The 17500-nt window shown below is 40.5% G+C and overlaps 1 protein-coding gene across 1 annotated transcript in view; it reads right to left on the reverse strand.

Moving 5' to 3' along the window:
• LOC125030890 overlaps positions 1 to 17500 on the reverse strand; it is a gene marked incomplete in the record, with an annotated part of 83351 nt that overhangs the window by 27313 nt on the left and 38538 nt on the right.

Here is a 17500-nt window from a genome sequence, read left to right on the forward strand (position 1 = left end):
ATCACAATATAAACGAAATTCAAGGAATTAAGTGACCTCCCCTTCCCTTCCGCTCCTAGACCTAGCCTAATAAACTATTCAAATTTCAATATTTAGTTTCAACCATCACCCCCCCTCCCCCTCTCGTGCTTTTGTCTTCAATGGAATACAACATGTGGTCGCAACACCTGTTAAATATATTTCATTTTATATTTCGATTACTGAACACTTGCGCGTGTGTGTGTTGTACGAGAGAGGAGAGGAAGCGGAGAGCAAAAGAGAGGGAGAGGGAAAGGGAGAGGGAGAAGGAGAGTGAGGGAGGGAGGGAGGGAGGGAGGGAGGGAGGGAGGGAGGGAGGGAGGGAGGAAGGGGAGGAAGGGGAGGGAGGGAGGGAGGGAGGGAGGGAGGGAGGGAGGGAGGGAGGGAGGGAGAGAGAGAGAGAGAGAGAGAGAGAGAGAGAGAGAGAGAGACAGAGAGAGAGAGACAAAGAAAGCAAGAAAGGGACAGACAGAGCGAGAGACAAAGAAAAAGAGACAGACAGAGCAAGACAAAGAAAGAGAAAGACAAAGACAAAGAAAGAAAGAGCGAAAGAGCTATGCAATCAAAAAGAAGCAAAACAAATATAAACCAAAAATGCCAACCTATTTCCAGCTATTCTCAAGGATACAGCTAATAAGGTAAGTCAGTCACAAAACCTGATTCTAAACACAAACAGATGTAACGTGACTGAGCGAAATGTTAAGGTACTGGTAAACGCTGGCTAATGATGATGATGATAATAATAATAATAATTTTGGTAACTGTAGTAATAGTTATGATAGTGATATTTTGTTACTATTAATATCATTGTTATCATTGCCATTACTTTCATTATTCTCATATCTATCACTGTTATTATTTGTGTTATTATAATAATAATAATAATAATAATATTAATAATAATAATAACAATAACAATAATAATAACAATAATAATAACAATAATAATAATAATAATAACAACAATAATAATAACAGCTTATCATTACTTTATTAATAGTATCATCATTGTCAATAACAATAATAACAATAATAGTAATAATACTGATAATTATGATAATAATATTAATAAAGTAATGATGAGCTGTTATTATTACTGTTGTTATTATCATTATTATTGTTATTGACAATGGTAATAATAACAATAATAAAGATAATAATTAAAATAATAACAAATACTATCATCACTGTTACCACTTTTATTATTAATATTATCAGCATTGTCAATAACAATAATAATAATAATAATAACAACAATAATAATAACAGCTCATCATTACTTTATTAATATTATTATCATAATTATCAGAATTATTATTTTTATTAATATCATTATCATTAGTATTATCATCATTGTTGTTATTATCATTGTTATTGTTGTTGTTGTTAACAATATACACAAAGTGACAGGAAGAACATTAGCAATATTTACAGTAACAGCAATAATGATGATTGCAACAAGAACAATACTAATACTAATATTAATAACAACAACAACAACAACAACAACAATAATAATAATAATAATAAAGATAATAATCATGGTGATGATGATAGTAATAGTCATAATAATGATAATGATAATAAAAAAAATGATAATAATAATGATAATGATGATAATAATAATAATAATAATAATAATGGTGGTGATAATAACAATAGTAATAATAATGATAATAATAATAATAACAACAATAATTACAAAACAAAAATAATAATCATATCAACAATAATAAATAAACAAACAAATAATAATAACAAGCATGCACCACGCCCACAACAAAAACCAAGAACAAATAACATGATCCTCGCCCAGAACTCACCCACCGCCACCTCGCTTAAAAATGCATAACATCGTTGTTGTCAAGCAGGTGCCTGGGGTATATGCTTACAGGTCAGATGCTCGAGGGCGTAACTGCGTGTTTGGGCAGAATGAAATTGCGAGGAGATAGGGGGAGGGAGAGGGAAGGAGGGGAGAGGAAATGGGATATGGGGGAGGGAGTGGAGGAGGTAGGGGGAAGGAGAGGGAAGGAGGGGAGAGGAAAGGGAAGGAAACCACGAGGAGATAGGGGGAGGGAGAGGGAAGGAGGGGAGAGGAAAGGGGAGACGGGGGAGAGAGTGGAGGAGATAGGGGGAAGGAGAGGGAAGGAGGGGAGAGTAAAGGGAAGGAAACCACGAGGAGATAGGGGGAGGGAGAGGGAAGGAGGGGAGAGGAAAGGGGAGACGGGGGAGAGAGTGGAGGAGATAGGGGGAAGGAGAGGGAAGGAGGGGAGAGTAAAGGGAAGGAAACCACGAGGAGATAGGGGGAGGGAGAGGGAAGGAGGGGAGAGGAAAGGGGAGACGGGGGAGAGAGTGGAGGAGATAGGGGGAAGGAGAGGGAAGGAGGGGAGAGGGAAGGAGGGGGGAGGAAAGGGGAGAAGGGGAAGGGAGTGGAGGAGATAAGGGGAAGGAGAGGGAAGGAGGGGAGAGGAAAGGGGAGAAGGGGAAGAGAGGAGAGGGAAGGAGACCACGAGGAGATAGGGGGAGGGAGAGGAAAGGAGGGGAGAGGAAAGGGGAGAAGGGGAAGGGAAGGAGAGAAGAGGAGAGAATGAGAGGGAAGTGAGGAAAGGGGAAAAGGAGGAGGGAGAAGATAAAGAGGAGAGAGAGGAAACTACGCTAACGGAGAGGAAGAGGAGAGTGAGGAGAAGAGGGAAGGAGGAAAAAATGAAGAGAAAGGAGATAATTAGGAGGGAGGCCATAAGGGGAAGGAGAGGGAGGGTGAGGAAAGGAAGGAATGAGGAGGAAGGAGATAAAGGTAAGGAAAGGAGGGAATGAGGAGGGAGGAGATATGGGTAAGGAGATAAAGAAGAGGAAAGGTTTAGGGGGGGAAGAGAGGGAAGGAGAGAAAGAGGAAGGAGGAAGGGAAGGGAGGGAAGGAAGGAAGGGGAAGAGGAGGGAAAGTAGGGAGGGAGAGGGAAATGAAAAAGGAGGCATTGCGGGTGGGAGGAATGTAGGTAAGCAGACAGGCAGGCAGACAGACAGGCAGGTAGGAAGAGAGAGAGAGAGAGAGAGAGAGAGAGAGAGAGAGAGAGAGAGAGAGAGAGAGAGAGAGAGAGAGAGAGAGAGAGAGAGAGAGAGAGAGAGAGAGAGAGAGAGAGAGAGAGAGAGAGAGAGAGAGAGAGAGAGAGAGAGAGAGAGAGAGAGAAACACAGAAAGATGGAATTCACACAATGAAAAGAATTAGCAACCTTTCGCAAGATTCCTTATTATTTATAAAACACACACTCTCTTTCTTACAGCAGCTTACATACCGATCACGTTCGATTTTCATAACAAGGAGCCCCAGTTTTCTTCTGTACGTATGCATTTATTGAATATATATGCTATTGTTATAGGGGAAAGCAAGAGGATATTGTAGTGATATAGTTTAGATTCTGATATTGAAGGTGGTATTAAAGGGAGGGAGAAGGAGAGGGAGAAGAGGGAAAAGAGAGAGAAGAGAGAGAAGAGAGAGAAGAGAGAGAAGATAGAGAAGAGAAAGAAAGAGCGAGATAGAGAGAGAGAGAGAGAGAGAGAGAGAGAGAGAGAGAGAGAGAGAGAGAGAGAGAGAGAGAGAGAGAGAGAGAGAGAGAGGGGGGGGGGTGAAAGGGGGGATAGAGGGGATGAGGGAAGGAGGGAGGGAGGGAGGGAGGGAGGGAGGAAGGGAGGGAGAGAAATAGAGAGAGAGGGGAAGGAAGAGCAGAGGGGAAGAGAGAGAGAGAGAGAGAGAGAGAGAGAGAGAGAGAGAGAGAGAGAGAGAGAGAGAGAGAGAGAGAGAGAGAGAGAGAGAGAGAGAGAGAGAGAGAGAGAGAGAGAGAGAGAGAGAGATAGAGAGCTACTAAACCTACTTTATCGCTATTCAGAAAAGAAAAATGCAAAAATAAGAATAAAAATCGCTCCCAGACACACAACACACATTACTATTTGATTTACAATATTCATTAATCGATTCCACGATTAACTACTTTTATTACGTATCACAACTGGCCATTAAAGAGATCGCAGACGTGATTTTCTTTTGTTTGTTTGTTTGTTCTATCACTTGTATGTTTGTGTGATGTGTATACGCCTAGATGTTTGTGTGTTTATCTTTTTTTTTTCTATATAAGCTATTGTCAAGCGGGAAAGCAGATATATAGCTAGAGAGAGAGAGAGAGAGAGAGAGAGAGAGAGAGAGAGAGAGAGAGAGAGAGAGAGAGAGAGAGAGAGAGAGATAATGGGGGGGGGGATAGAAAGAGAAGAAAGATAGAAAGAGAAAGAGAAGAAACCAAGGTCAGGAGAGAAAGAAAAGACACCAAGGTCAAGAGAAAAATAATCAGAACACACAAAAAAGGGATTTAAAAAACACGACATAAAACACACTCAGACAAACGCAGATCCTAAAGTCCTAAACCCCGCGGCCTTCAAAACCTCGACCCCCGACCCACGACGGAACAGCCTTCACCCTTTTCCTCAAGCCATGTTTATCCTCTGGACGACGAATGAATGGCCCTCCACTTCTCCCGAGCCTCAAGGTTGAATACAGCTAACACGCTTGCTCCTTGTGTAAACGTTTTTATTCCAAGTAAACACAGAGAGGGAAAGTGCCGATGTACTGCGGGATTTTAACCAAGGTCCAGCTGCATTGACGTGGGAATGCACCTCCGTTTTAGAGAGAGATTTGCAAGAGGATATGGTAGGGATATAGTTGTGATTCTGATGGTCGTATTGATAAAGATATTTAGCATCAACAACGATAACAACGGCGATATTAATGTTCACAACAATAACAATAATAAAAACCACAATGATAATAACAATAATAAAAACCACAATAATAACAATAATAAAAACCACAATGATAATAACAATAATAAAAACCACAATAATAATAACGATATTAATAGCAATAATAATGATAATAATGACTAATAACAACAATTACCGTGATACTGCCAAGACGTAAACATCAATAACAGCACCGACACGAATACCCAGTAACACAAACCCCGAAATCAACTGAAACCGAACTACCAACATTAAGGCTCTCCACGCATCAACAACACGCACGGCATCGAGTTTTTCCGAAACATTTCGTCAAACCAGTAACTAAGACCCGAGGTATCACAAACACACACACACACACACACACACACACACACACACACACACACACACACACACACACACACACACACACCTTATGTTACCGAGTTACACAAGGACGCGAAGCACCTTCGCCTTAACGATCACCCTTAGGCCCCTAAACCTGGCACCCTGGGTAGACCCTGAGCGTGTTATTGCTGCCGTATACGATTACTTGGCGTTCCTCGGGTGCTGTTCCTATGGCCTCCTTCGTTTGTGTTTATGTGGTTTTGTTGTTTTGGGTGTATTTGTCTTTCTTCGGTTAGTTTTGGTTGTTTTTTTGTTTTTGTTCGTTGTTTTGCTGTTATATAGGGTTGTATTTGTTTCTGTTTAGTTGTTTTTGGGGGAGTATCTGTCTTGCTTTTTTGTTGTTGTCTTCTTCATTCGTGTTTATGTTGTATTTTTTTGGGGGTTATATTTGTCTCTTTACTCGGTTGCCGTCCTTGTCTTTGCTGCCTCTTCCTTGTTCGTTCTCCTGTTGTTTTAAAAAAAGTATTTCTTTCTCTTTGTTTCTTTTGTTTCCTGTTATTTTGAAAAAAAAAAAAAATATTCCTTTCTCTTTGCTTTCCTGTTTAAAAAAAAACTATTTCACTTTGTTTTGATTGCCTCTACCTCGCCTCCTTGTACATGTATACTTCGTGATCTCAACCGATAAGCTATTAAACTGCTAAGTAAGAAAATGCGTTGAGGATTATGCCTTTCACTTCTCTGTTCACTTCCCGGGGTTCATCTTACCTGCTTGGACAAGACCGGGCGAAAGACGCGAAACAGGAACACGCAAATGGAACAGGAATTCGTAAAAGAAACTGGAACAAGGGAAGGAAAAAGCACACGAAACAGGAACAAATAAACGAGACAAAAAACAAATAAAAAAGAAAGAAAATGAGGCACCAAGCAAAACGAAACAGAAACAAACAACAGCAACAAGCAAAACGAAATTGAAACAAGTAAACGAAACAGGAATACGCAAACCAGACATGAACAAGTAAACGAAACAAGACAAGCACACAAAACAGGAACAAGGAAAGGCAACAGAATCAAGGACACGAAGCAGAAACCAAACAAACAGGAGCAAGCAAAGGAAACGAAACAGGAACAAGCAATGGAAACGAAACGGGAACAAGTAAACGCGTTCTCAACGCACATTTTCGACACACTTATTGTGAACAGGTGTACGCCTGTGCCTCTGCTAGAAACCCCTGTACACAACACACACACACACACACACACACACACACACACACACACACACACACACACACACACACACACACACATGAAGAAAAAAAATCTGTTTCGTCTATAGCCAACTAGTATCCTAAAAGTTTCGTCGTCTTGGTCATTTTTATCTCCATTTTTATCTCTATATCCGTCTCTCTGTTCTTCGGTCTCAGGACCTTTCATTTTCTGAGCTTCTAGGTTTATTAAATTTAAGCAGGAATTTTTATAATGGAAGGATTTTTTTTCTTGATTGGGCATATGCATTTATATTTCTCTCTTACTTTCGGTCTGCAATGCTCCTACGCGTTATTATATTCGAACATCTTTTAATATTATTATTACTATTACTATTGTTATTATTATGTTTGTTTGTTTATTTATTTATTTATTTATTTATTTATTTATATATTGGATACTTCACAATTGCCTTTCTCTTACCTTCCAGGTAGATCGCTGCGGAGATGTCGATCTAGTAATGAATTAATTTTTCTGAACGGCATTACAACCCACAAAAAAAAAAAAAAAAAACCGCAAACAACACACAAGTCGCTACATATTCCTCACGCGATTCTTAGCCCACACAATCAACACACTAGAATCGGCGAGTTCAGTCTATTCTAAGCTCGGATCGCGCGCCTTGTCTCGGCTGCCACCCTGTCGCACGCGTCGCTACTTGGACACTGAGCTCGAGGTCCGGGGTACTGCCAATTCGTACCCCCAAATATACCATACGGAACCCTCAACGGTGCCTAAGTACCCCCCTTTGGATTGTCAAGTCTCTTATAAACAATACAATCCTCATGTAGAATTATAAGAGACTGTTCGTTGTCTTTCTTTCTCTCTCTCTTTTTTTTGTTTTTGTTTTGTTTTCTAAAAGGTCGCACGCTAACATCGCCGTGATTTAGAGACCGCCGGGTTATAAGGGAAGAAATGCGTGTGACATTCACTTGTGGCGAGAGGAAGGGCGGATTGCCAGCTTGTATGTAGCGAGGAACTTAGGGCGAGGGCGAGCGAGTGCTTAACCAACATCACAAAAGCGACATCCGAACACACAGTGACCAACATCCGAACACACAAAAGGCGACATCCGAACACACACTGACCAACATCCGAATACACAGTAACCAACATCCGAACACACAATAGCCAACATCCGAACACAGTAACCAACATCCGAACACACGATAGCCACCATCCGAACACACAGTAACCAACATCCGAACACACAATAGCCAACAACCAAAAACACAGTAGCCAATATCCGAACACACAGTAGCCAACATCCGAACACACAGTAACCAACATCCGAACACACAATAGCCAACATCCGAACATACAGTAACCAACATCCGAACACACAGTAACCAACATCCGAACACACAGTAACCAACATCCGAACACACAGTAAACAACATCCGAACACACAGTAGCCAACATCCGAACACACAGTAACCAACATCCGAACACACAATAGCCAACATCCGAACACACAGTAACCAACATCCGAACACACGATAGCCAACATCCGAACACACAGTAACCAACATCCGAACACACAATAGCCAACTGCCGAACATACAGTAACCAACATCCGAACACACAGTAACCAACATCCGAACAAGTAACCAACATCCGAACACACAGTAACCAACATCCGAACAAGTAACCAACATCCGAACACCGTTTCATCTCTTCGTTAATCAAGCGGATTTACGAGAATTAAAATCAAAATATCAGAAGAATAATGGAGAGATGAAATAATAATACAGGCGGAATATCTTCAAGAAAAAAATAAAATAAACGAAAAGGTGATCAATGCGCCGAAACAGACACGAAAAAAAAAAAATAAAAAATAAAATAAAACGTTGACCACAAACTTTGACAAATCCTCAAACGTGTGCAAATTTAGGGAGCACTTTGAGAGATAAACACACCAGCGGGGCAGAACATGGGGAAAAATATATACAAGACTTCTCTAGAAAGACAAAGAAAAAAAAGACAAAAAATAAAGGAAAAGGAGAAATAGAGGTAGAAAAACAGCAAAGGAATGGGTAGTTAATAGGAGGCTACAATTAGAAGGCTGTGACACAAGGCGGTTATTTACTCGTTCTCGGGGCACGCTGTCTCCTACCCTCGTACTGAAGCAGGTGTTAAGCTTGCAATGTGCAATGATTTGCAACGAAGGCAACTTGGCATTGCGTGTTTCAGACGGAGAATGAGGGGGAAAAGAAATATTAATTTAAACCTGTGATAAAGACGACAACAATAAAAGGATTTGTTAAGAGATACTTGCGCCGAGGGAAAAAAACACGTTCATATCGGTAACCATTAACAATAAAGATTTACGTGGAAGTGATATGTCGTTGATAAAATTATTTTTTTCGGTCCTGATATTACAAGTGTAATATTAAGAAATCAAATAACATGACGTCAACCGCAGTTCTCGCGGTTTTCCAAAGGCATTAACACACACAAACACCACTGTTCTTGTTGTTCTTACTGTCTTTGTTTGTCTATCTGCCTTTGTGTTTGTGTCTATCTGCCTGTCGGTCTCTATAGCTATTTCTGTCTCTCTCACTGTCTCTGCCTCTCTGTCTGTCTCTCTCTCTCTCTCTCTCTCTCTCTCTCTCTCTCTCTCTCTCTCTCTCTCTCTCTCTCTCTCTCTCTCTCTCTCTCTCTCTCACTCACACACACACACACACACACACACACACACACACACACACACACACACACACACACACACACACACACACACACACACACACACACACACATATTTACACTCACTCTCACCCTCACCCCAGTTCTCAGTCACTCTCTCCCTCAACCCCCCCCCCCCCCACACACACACACACACAAACACCTCCATACTTCTCTCAACGAGATCTGTTAACCGATCTCTCTCTCTCTCTCTCTCTCTCTCTCTCCTCTCTCTCTCCCCTCCCTCCCCTCCCCTCCCCTCCCCCCCCCTCCCCTCCCCTCCCCTTCCCCCTCCCTCCCCCTCTCCCTCTCTCTCACTCAAAAAAGTGCCCAGAAAAAAAAAAAGAAAAAAAAAAACAGAAACAAGTGGCCAGCTCTCACCTAGGACTAAGGGAACTGAAAGTCATTACCACTACATACTTCACACGTCGACTTGTAAGCGCTTTTCACGTCTACAAGCTTACCAGTAGGAGGGGACCTTGTAACAAGTGATGCAGCGCCAAGGTCACCCACAACAGCACCTGTCGTTTCCTTCTGATTGCGTGCGTGTTTCATGTTTCAGTTTCATTTTGGCTGTGTAAGTGTTGTGTAGGGGGGGAGGGGGGAGTAAGGGAGTGAGAGTGAAAGTGAATAAGAGTAAGTGAGAGTGTGGGTGTGTGAGGGAGGGAGGGAGGGAGGGAGGGAGGGAGGGAGGGAGGGTGAGTGAGTGAGTGAGTGAGTGAGTGAGTGAGTGAGTGAATGAGTGAGTGAGCGAGTGAGTGAGTGTGTGTGTGTGTAATTAACTAGTTGTCATTAAACGTAAGTATTAGACCCCGGAAGACCCATTCTTGTATATTTTAATAACTACACACCTTTTTTTGTTTTTATCTGAGGCATGTTTCTTGTGCATTTTGTAGAAGGCTGTTCCATCTATCAATATTCCTATCTGGAAAAGGAATGTTTGATGCGAACAAATTTCTCTGATTCCGTCACATAGTTACAAATCACAAACACAAACACACACAAGCATAAACACACACACACAAGCACAAACACACACACCCACACCCACCCCCACACCCACACCCACACCTATACATATATAAACAAACAAACCATTATAATTCTGGCAGTACAAGCCTAAGTTCGCTTCCCTACCCTGACCTCCACCTGAAGCTCCGCCCTCTGCTTGCCCTTGGCTCCGCCCCCTTCCACCCCTCGACCCTCCTCCCTTAGGCCACGCCCATCAAAACCCCCCTTCAGCGCGAGGCATCAGAGTTGAACAAATGATCAATAAATTAGCTTAATATCCCGAGTGTGTCTGTTTATATAGTGACTGAATTTAACGCGCGCGTGTGTGTGTGTGTCTGTCTGCTTGCTTTGTGAGTGTAGGCTTGCCAACTCCCTACGCACATGAGGTACAGAATCTGTCCTGTTTTTCGATTTTCTATATTTCTAAATTTCTATTTATTTTTATTTAATTTTATTTCATTTTCTTTATTTTCCTTTTATTTTATTTTATTTCAACTTATTTCATTTTTTTTCCTTTATTTTTTTTATTTCATCTAATTTAATTTTCTCTATTTTTTATTTTTTTTATTTCATTTCATATTATTTCATTTTCTTGATTTTTCTTTTATTCTATTTTATTTTACTTCATCTTATTTCATTTTCTTAGAAATAAGGAATGATAAAAATTTGCTGCCGGACGAAGAAATCAAATTGGTAAACATGACTTATTTATTCATTAATTTACTAAATAACTGAACTGACATCTGAAACTGAAACGAAACACAAAGATTACCTCTCTAAAACACACGAAAAGAAGTTGAATAAACCAAGGACAAGGAAAAGTAATACAAACTAGAAAAAGAAAATATTCATTTCGTCACACTGAAAATACCAAGAATATATAATGAAGTAGTAATTCGTATCCACTAGAAATTCGCAATGGGAAAATAAAGGAAATCACTAAGAACGTGACTTAGTTAAAAAGGATGAAATAATTCACACCATGAATTGACAAACAACCACTTATGCCGGACCTAACTAGCAGTTTAAGTCTGTAAACTGATATTTATAATTTTGATCAAAAGAATTATCACACAATGAGTTAGATATGACAATAAAGAGACGTTCAGTGTTTTATTATTTATGAGGGAACTTCGGAAATCACGTAAGAATAATAATGTGACTGGACAAAAAAAAAAGAACTTCGGAGAACAAAAAACAAACAAACAAACAAGTAGAGAATTTAACAGGAAATTCGATAAACAAAAAAACACGACGACCACCAACAAAAACAAAACATTTAACAGCAATATATATATATATATATGAATGTATATAGATTATAAATAACAGAAAAAATAATAACAGCAAATAAACAATAAAATAATAAATAAATAAATAAATAAATACAAAATAATAACATAAATCTTTTAAAAAAAATCTATTAACACCAAAACCAAAAACACACAAAAAATAAAAACCATCAAACCACAAAACACAAAAAAACAAACACATCTAACAACAAATCCTAAAATATCACCCCACCCCCCCTCCCTGCCCCAACAAAACCAAAAAAACAAACCAAAACAAGAACAAGAAACACCTCCTCCCCCCGCAAAACAAAAAACAAAAAAATCAAAACAAGAACAAGAAACACCTCCTCCCCCCGCAAAACAAAAAACAAAAACAAACCAAAACAAGAAAAAGAAACACCTCCTCCCCCCAACCAAAAAAAAAAAAAAAAAAACCAAAACAAGAACCAGAAACACCTAACAGCAGAGCATCGGGTTGCGCAAGGCTGGGAAACCAAGCGACGGCCTGCAACCACTTCATTAATTCGGACACAAGGCCAGGCTTTCGGGCAACCAGGTGACTCCTCAGGGCTGCTGTGTCGTCTTTAGAACTTGTATAGAATCTGATTTATTTATTTATTTATTTATTTTGCGTGTGTGTGTGTATGTGTGTGTGTGTGTGTGTGTGTGTGTGTGTGTGTGTGTGTGTGTGTGTGTGTGTGTGTGTGTGTGTGTGTGTGTGTGTGTGTGTGTGTGTGTGTGCATAATATGTGGGTTGAATGTTATGATTTTATTTTGTGTTTTTTTTAAGTTTATTTTTCTTTTCTTAGGGAATATATATATACAAATATAAACGTATATATATACAAATATAAATATATATATATATTCATATTTATATTGGGGCAAAATGTATGCTCTAAATAATCTCCAAATTTAAGGCTGGATCTCTCTATCTCTCTCCTCTCCTCTTCTCTTCTCTTCTCTTCACTTCTCTTCTCTTCTCTTCTCTACTCTTCTCTTCTCTTCTCTTCTCTTCCCTTCCCTCCTCTCCTCTCCTCTTATCGCCTCTTATCTTATCTTCTCTTCCCTCCTCTTCCCTCCTCTTCCCTCCCCTCCTCTCCTCTCCTCTCCTCTCCTCTCCTCTCCTCTTCTCTTCCCTCCCCTCCTCCCCTCTCCTCTCGCGTCTCCCTTGGGAGATGAGGATAAATAAACATAATAATAATAATAATAATAATAATAACAATGAACAAATAAATGAAAAACAATCACCAACTCTTGTGTTTCTTGTTGACGCCTTGACCGTGACTTAAACCTAACCTTAGTTTGCCAGTCACTCCTTAAGGATTTAATCTGAATGACGTATGTTCTTCTACTCCCCCTCTATTCCCCGTTTCCTTACCCCCCCCCCCCCCCCCCGTTTTTTATTAATTTGTCTTTCTTTTTTTTCTTCCTCATTCTCTGTGTTGTCTTATGTATTTTTATTTCTTATCTTTACTCCCCTTTCTCTCGTCGTGTTCTTCATGTTCTTCTCTTATCTGTTTCTTTCTTTTTTCCTCGTTCCTTTTCGTCGTTTCTAATTCATATCTTTTCTTTCGTTCCCCACCTTTTCATTTCACTTCCTCTCTTCCCCTTCCCACCACGTCTTCCTATTTCCCCAAATGATCCCCTCCTCCCTCACTCCCCATTTTCCTACTCATTCTTTCTGCTTTCCCACCTTTTCACTTCTTCCTTCTTCTCCAACACATCCCCACCTTCCTCCTTCTTCACCTTTTCTCCTCCATTTTCCTCCTTCCTCACTTTTTCACTCGTTTCTTCTTCCCCAACACACCCCCACCTTTCCGTTCCTTCTCCCACCTTCCCCACCTTTTCACTTCTTCCTCATTCCCCAACGCACTCCCACCTTCCCTCTTCCCTCCCCACCTCCTTCCCCTACCCACCCGCACCTTTCCACCCCACCTTCCCCCTCTTCCACTACCCACCCTCACCTTCCCCCTTCCCCTTCTTCCCTCCCCCCCTCCTTCCCCTACCCACCCGCACCTTTCCACCCCACCTTCCCCCTTCCCCTTCTTCCTCACCTACCCCCTCCTACCCACCTCCCACCCTATCCCCATCCACAGGACCTTATTTGAGGCCAAGTACCTGCCTGACCTTGGCACAAACGCTTCACCTTATACAATATTTTTCGTTAAAAAAAGTTCATTAAGAATCGTACGTTCAAGTTAATTACGCTACTCGAAATGACATCTGGTTCGTGTTTAAGTACGAGCGACGGAAAGGTAAGCGAGTGTGTGTGTATTTAGATACTCAGGACAACAAGGAAATAGATAAATGAGTAAATAAATAACCTCAGTAAAAAAAAGAGTGTGTGTGTGGGCGAGTACAGGCGTGTTTGCGAATAAAATGCGATTTATATACGTGACAAGAACTACTCGAAATCCTTGCATATAAAAAAAGAAACTTTATGATTCACCCTGAGAATAAGCAGAAAAAAATATATATACCTTCCGGAGACACCTGATCCTGTTGAAAAATTCTCGCGCACGAACCTTTATGTGTCTAAACCTTCAACAATATTCCCTTTTTCTTCGTGTTTTACCTCCCACCACAATCTACCAAGACCTCTCCTATATTCTAATACAATCAATCAAACCACAGACACACAACCCCCCCAAAAAGAGTACCAAAATAACCATACAAATAATTTAACAAAAAAAAAACCAAACACGGGTCCTGGTCCACGTGAAAATCATCGGTCCTTCGTTGGTAGTAAACAGACCCAAAGCAATCTGGCAGATGGCCTGTCCCTGGGAGCCAGCTTGCCCATTAAAACCTCAGCCCGATACCGCAGTGCCATGTTTAAACCTTGATACCCTAATTAATGCAGGACATTGAGTTTGATGAACGCAATTATTACAGGATCACACGGGGCATTTGGTAGGCTGAGATTAGCGTGCGTTGGTATATATAATGGCACTATATTTACTGGGTTATTATGAAAATGTTTTGTTATATTATCAGAAAATTCGGATTGAAAGTGTTACCATGTATATCATATTTATAGTTCTATAGTATACATGTACCATACACATTTACCTATACATATATATACAGTTATCTATCTGTCTATCTATCTATCTGCCTGTCTATTGAAGAAGCACTATCGTTGCTTTCAAAATGTAGAATTTTAGCTGCTAATATCATACCAGAGATAGCTATAAAAAAGTATAAATAGACATAATAAAAGAAATAATGATAATAATTCTAGTAACAAAACACCCAAGGTCTTTCTATAAGCTTAAAACTCAATGCGGTCACGAGCCACTAAAAAAATACAGGATTTTCGAATGCACATAAAAGTTTTATTAGATATTTTGCGCTCAACTTGAAATATTGCATTTCTCTGTCCCCTTTCATTCTATTTTTTTTTTCTATTTTAATATTACTATTTATTAATCTATTTTGCTTTTATGCTTTATTTATTTATGTATTTTATTATATAATTATTTGTTTTTGCTTTAAAATGAATTCTCTTCAACTCTTCTTGTTCTCTCTCTTCTACCATTCTTTAGGTTCGTTCATTTCTCTTTTCTTTCTTTTCTTCATTTCCTTTCCTTTCGATATCTAATTTCTTATCTCATTTTCTTTATTTCCTATTTCTCTTCTTACTATCCCCCCCATTCTCTCTCTCTCTCTCTCTCTCTCTCTCTCTCTCTCTCTCTCTCTCTCTCTCTCTCTCTCTCTCTCTCTCTCTCTCTCTCTCTCTCTTTCGCTTTCTTACTTTATTTCTCTTTCTCTCTTTCTTCTTCTTTTCCTTTTTCTTCTTCCTCTACCTCTTCCTTCTCCTCTTTTTCCTGTTCCTCTTTCCATCTCTTCCATTTAACTTCTTTCTTTATTTATTTCTCTCTCTCCCTCTCTTTCTTCTTTTTGGTCTTGGTCTTGTTCTTCCTCTTCCTTTTTTTACCTCTTCGTTCCTGGTCTCTATCCCCCCTTTCCCTCTCCGACCCCCCCCCCCCCCCCGCTTCACCATGACGAAGCAGGTTTCATGTTATAATGGAGTTCGGATAACAGAAGCAAATGTTTGGAGATGGGCATAAAACAAACATAAATGTGAACACAGGGAAATTGAATCCCACACATACGTACACGCACACTCAGACACGCATAGATACATAGATACATTCTCTCTCTCTCTCTCTCTCTCTCTCTCTCTCTCTCTCTCTCTCTCTCTCTCTCTCTCTCTCTCTCTCTCTCTCTCTCTCTCTCTCTCTCTCTCTCTCTCTCTCTCTCTCTCTCTCTCTCTCTCTCTCTCTCTCTTTCTCTCTCTCTCTCTCTCTCTCTCTCTCTCTCTTCTTCGTCTTCTTCAACAACCTTCAGAAATCCTGAATCATCTCATTTCATCATAAAGAATAAAATAAACATACACATAAATAGAGACATGTAACAAACAAAATCTCAAACACATCGAAAAGATAAACAAACAAACAAATAAAACGGATAAACAAATATACAAGAAAAAAAAAATAAAGAAAACTAATCTGACAACACCGACACTTAATCCTCTCCGCGTAGGCACTGGCACTGTTGGAGTGCCACTCCCCGACAGCCGGAAGAGGAGGCAGTGGCACCACGCCGGCTCATTATTAGTGATAATTATTAATCAGAAGTTATAAAATGCCACATTAACTCGATGGCGTGTGTGTGATTCAGTGAGGGGGGAGGGTGGGGGAGAAATTTGGGGGGATGGGGGAGGGAGAGGGAGAGTGGGGGAGGAGGAAGAGGGGAAGAGGGGGAGGGAGGGAGAGGGAGAGGGAGGGACGGAGGGAGGGAGGGAGGGAGGGAGGGAGGGAGGGAGGGAGGGAGGGAGGGAGGGAGGGAGGGAGAGAGAGAGAGACGGAGAGAGGGAGAGGGAATGTGTGAGGGAGGGAGAGAGAGAGAGAGAGAGAGAGGGGGGGGAAGGGGAATAGGGAATGTGGAGATAGATAGACAGAGGGAAAGGGGAAGAGATGGATGGAGGGGTATATATACACACATATAAATACAATATATGTGTGTGTGTGCGCGTGCGTGTGTGTATGTGTGTGTATGTGTATGTGTATGTGTATGTGTATGTGTATGTGTATGTGCATGTGCATGTGCATGTGCATGTGCATGTGTATGTGTATGTATATGTATATGTATATGCATATGTATATGTATATGTATATGGATATGTATATGTATATGAATATGGATATGTATATGCATTTGTATGTGTGTGTAAGTACACATACAGACATACACACACACACACACACACACACACACACACACACACACACACACACAAACGAATATACAGGTATATAAATAGCTATACATATAGATAGATAGAAAGACAGACAGAAAGACATAGATATATCTGTCTAGATAGATATATGCATACACGCGCGTGCGAATAAGAAAACGACGCACAGACATTAAAGACAATACAAGAAAAGCGACTTGTGCAGCGGACTTGAGGAAGAAGGAAATGTAAGAAGAGAAACTTCCCCCAAAACGGAAACAAAATCAATTAGCGTTGCGAAAGTGGGAGCCAGGTGCAAAAAGCAATAACAGTCATATAAATGGCACAGGCAGGAAGAGCGAGCGAGGAACAGAGGTCAGGCGAGAGAAAGCGAGAACGAGACGACGCAGAACAACAACAAAGAAGAAGAACAAGAACAAGAAGAACAGGAAGAACAACAATAACAAGAAGAAGAAGAAGAATCGCCGACACGATTCGACAAGGTAAAAACCCGTTTTCTTTGACACCTTTTGAACAACGGGACGCGCGCCAAGTTCAAATACGCGACACACACAAAAAATAAAAAAACACGCAAAAAAATTATACACACGTGAACTCTTAATGCAAGTAAGAGAAGTTAAAGCCACACAAAGGTTCCCCCGAACTTCCTTACAGCCTTGGGGAGGTTTCTATTTAACGAAGGATGAGGTCACGTCCAATCAAGATGGGGAAAACGACTTTAATGGCTGTTTAATCCGGGGAAGAAAACGGGCAATCGTGGCGTAGTGAAAAAAATCAATGAACATGCAATCTTATGTAATGTACTCAATAATTGAAAACGAATAGGGTAACGTAATGCAAAAAAAAA

Source organism: Penaeus chinensis, chromosome 12 (genome assembly GCF_019202785.1).
Source record: "Penaeus chinensis breed Huanghai No. 1 chromosome 12, ASM1920278v2, whole genome shotgun sequence".
Lineage (NCBI taxonomy): Eukaryota > Metazoa > Arthropoda > Malacostraca > Decapoda > Penaeidae > Penaeus > Penaeus chinensis.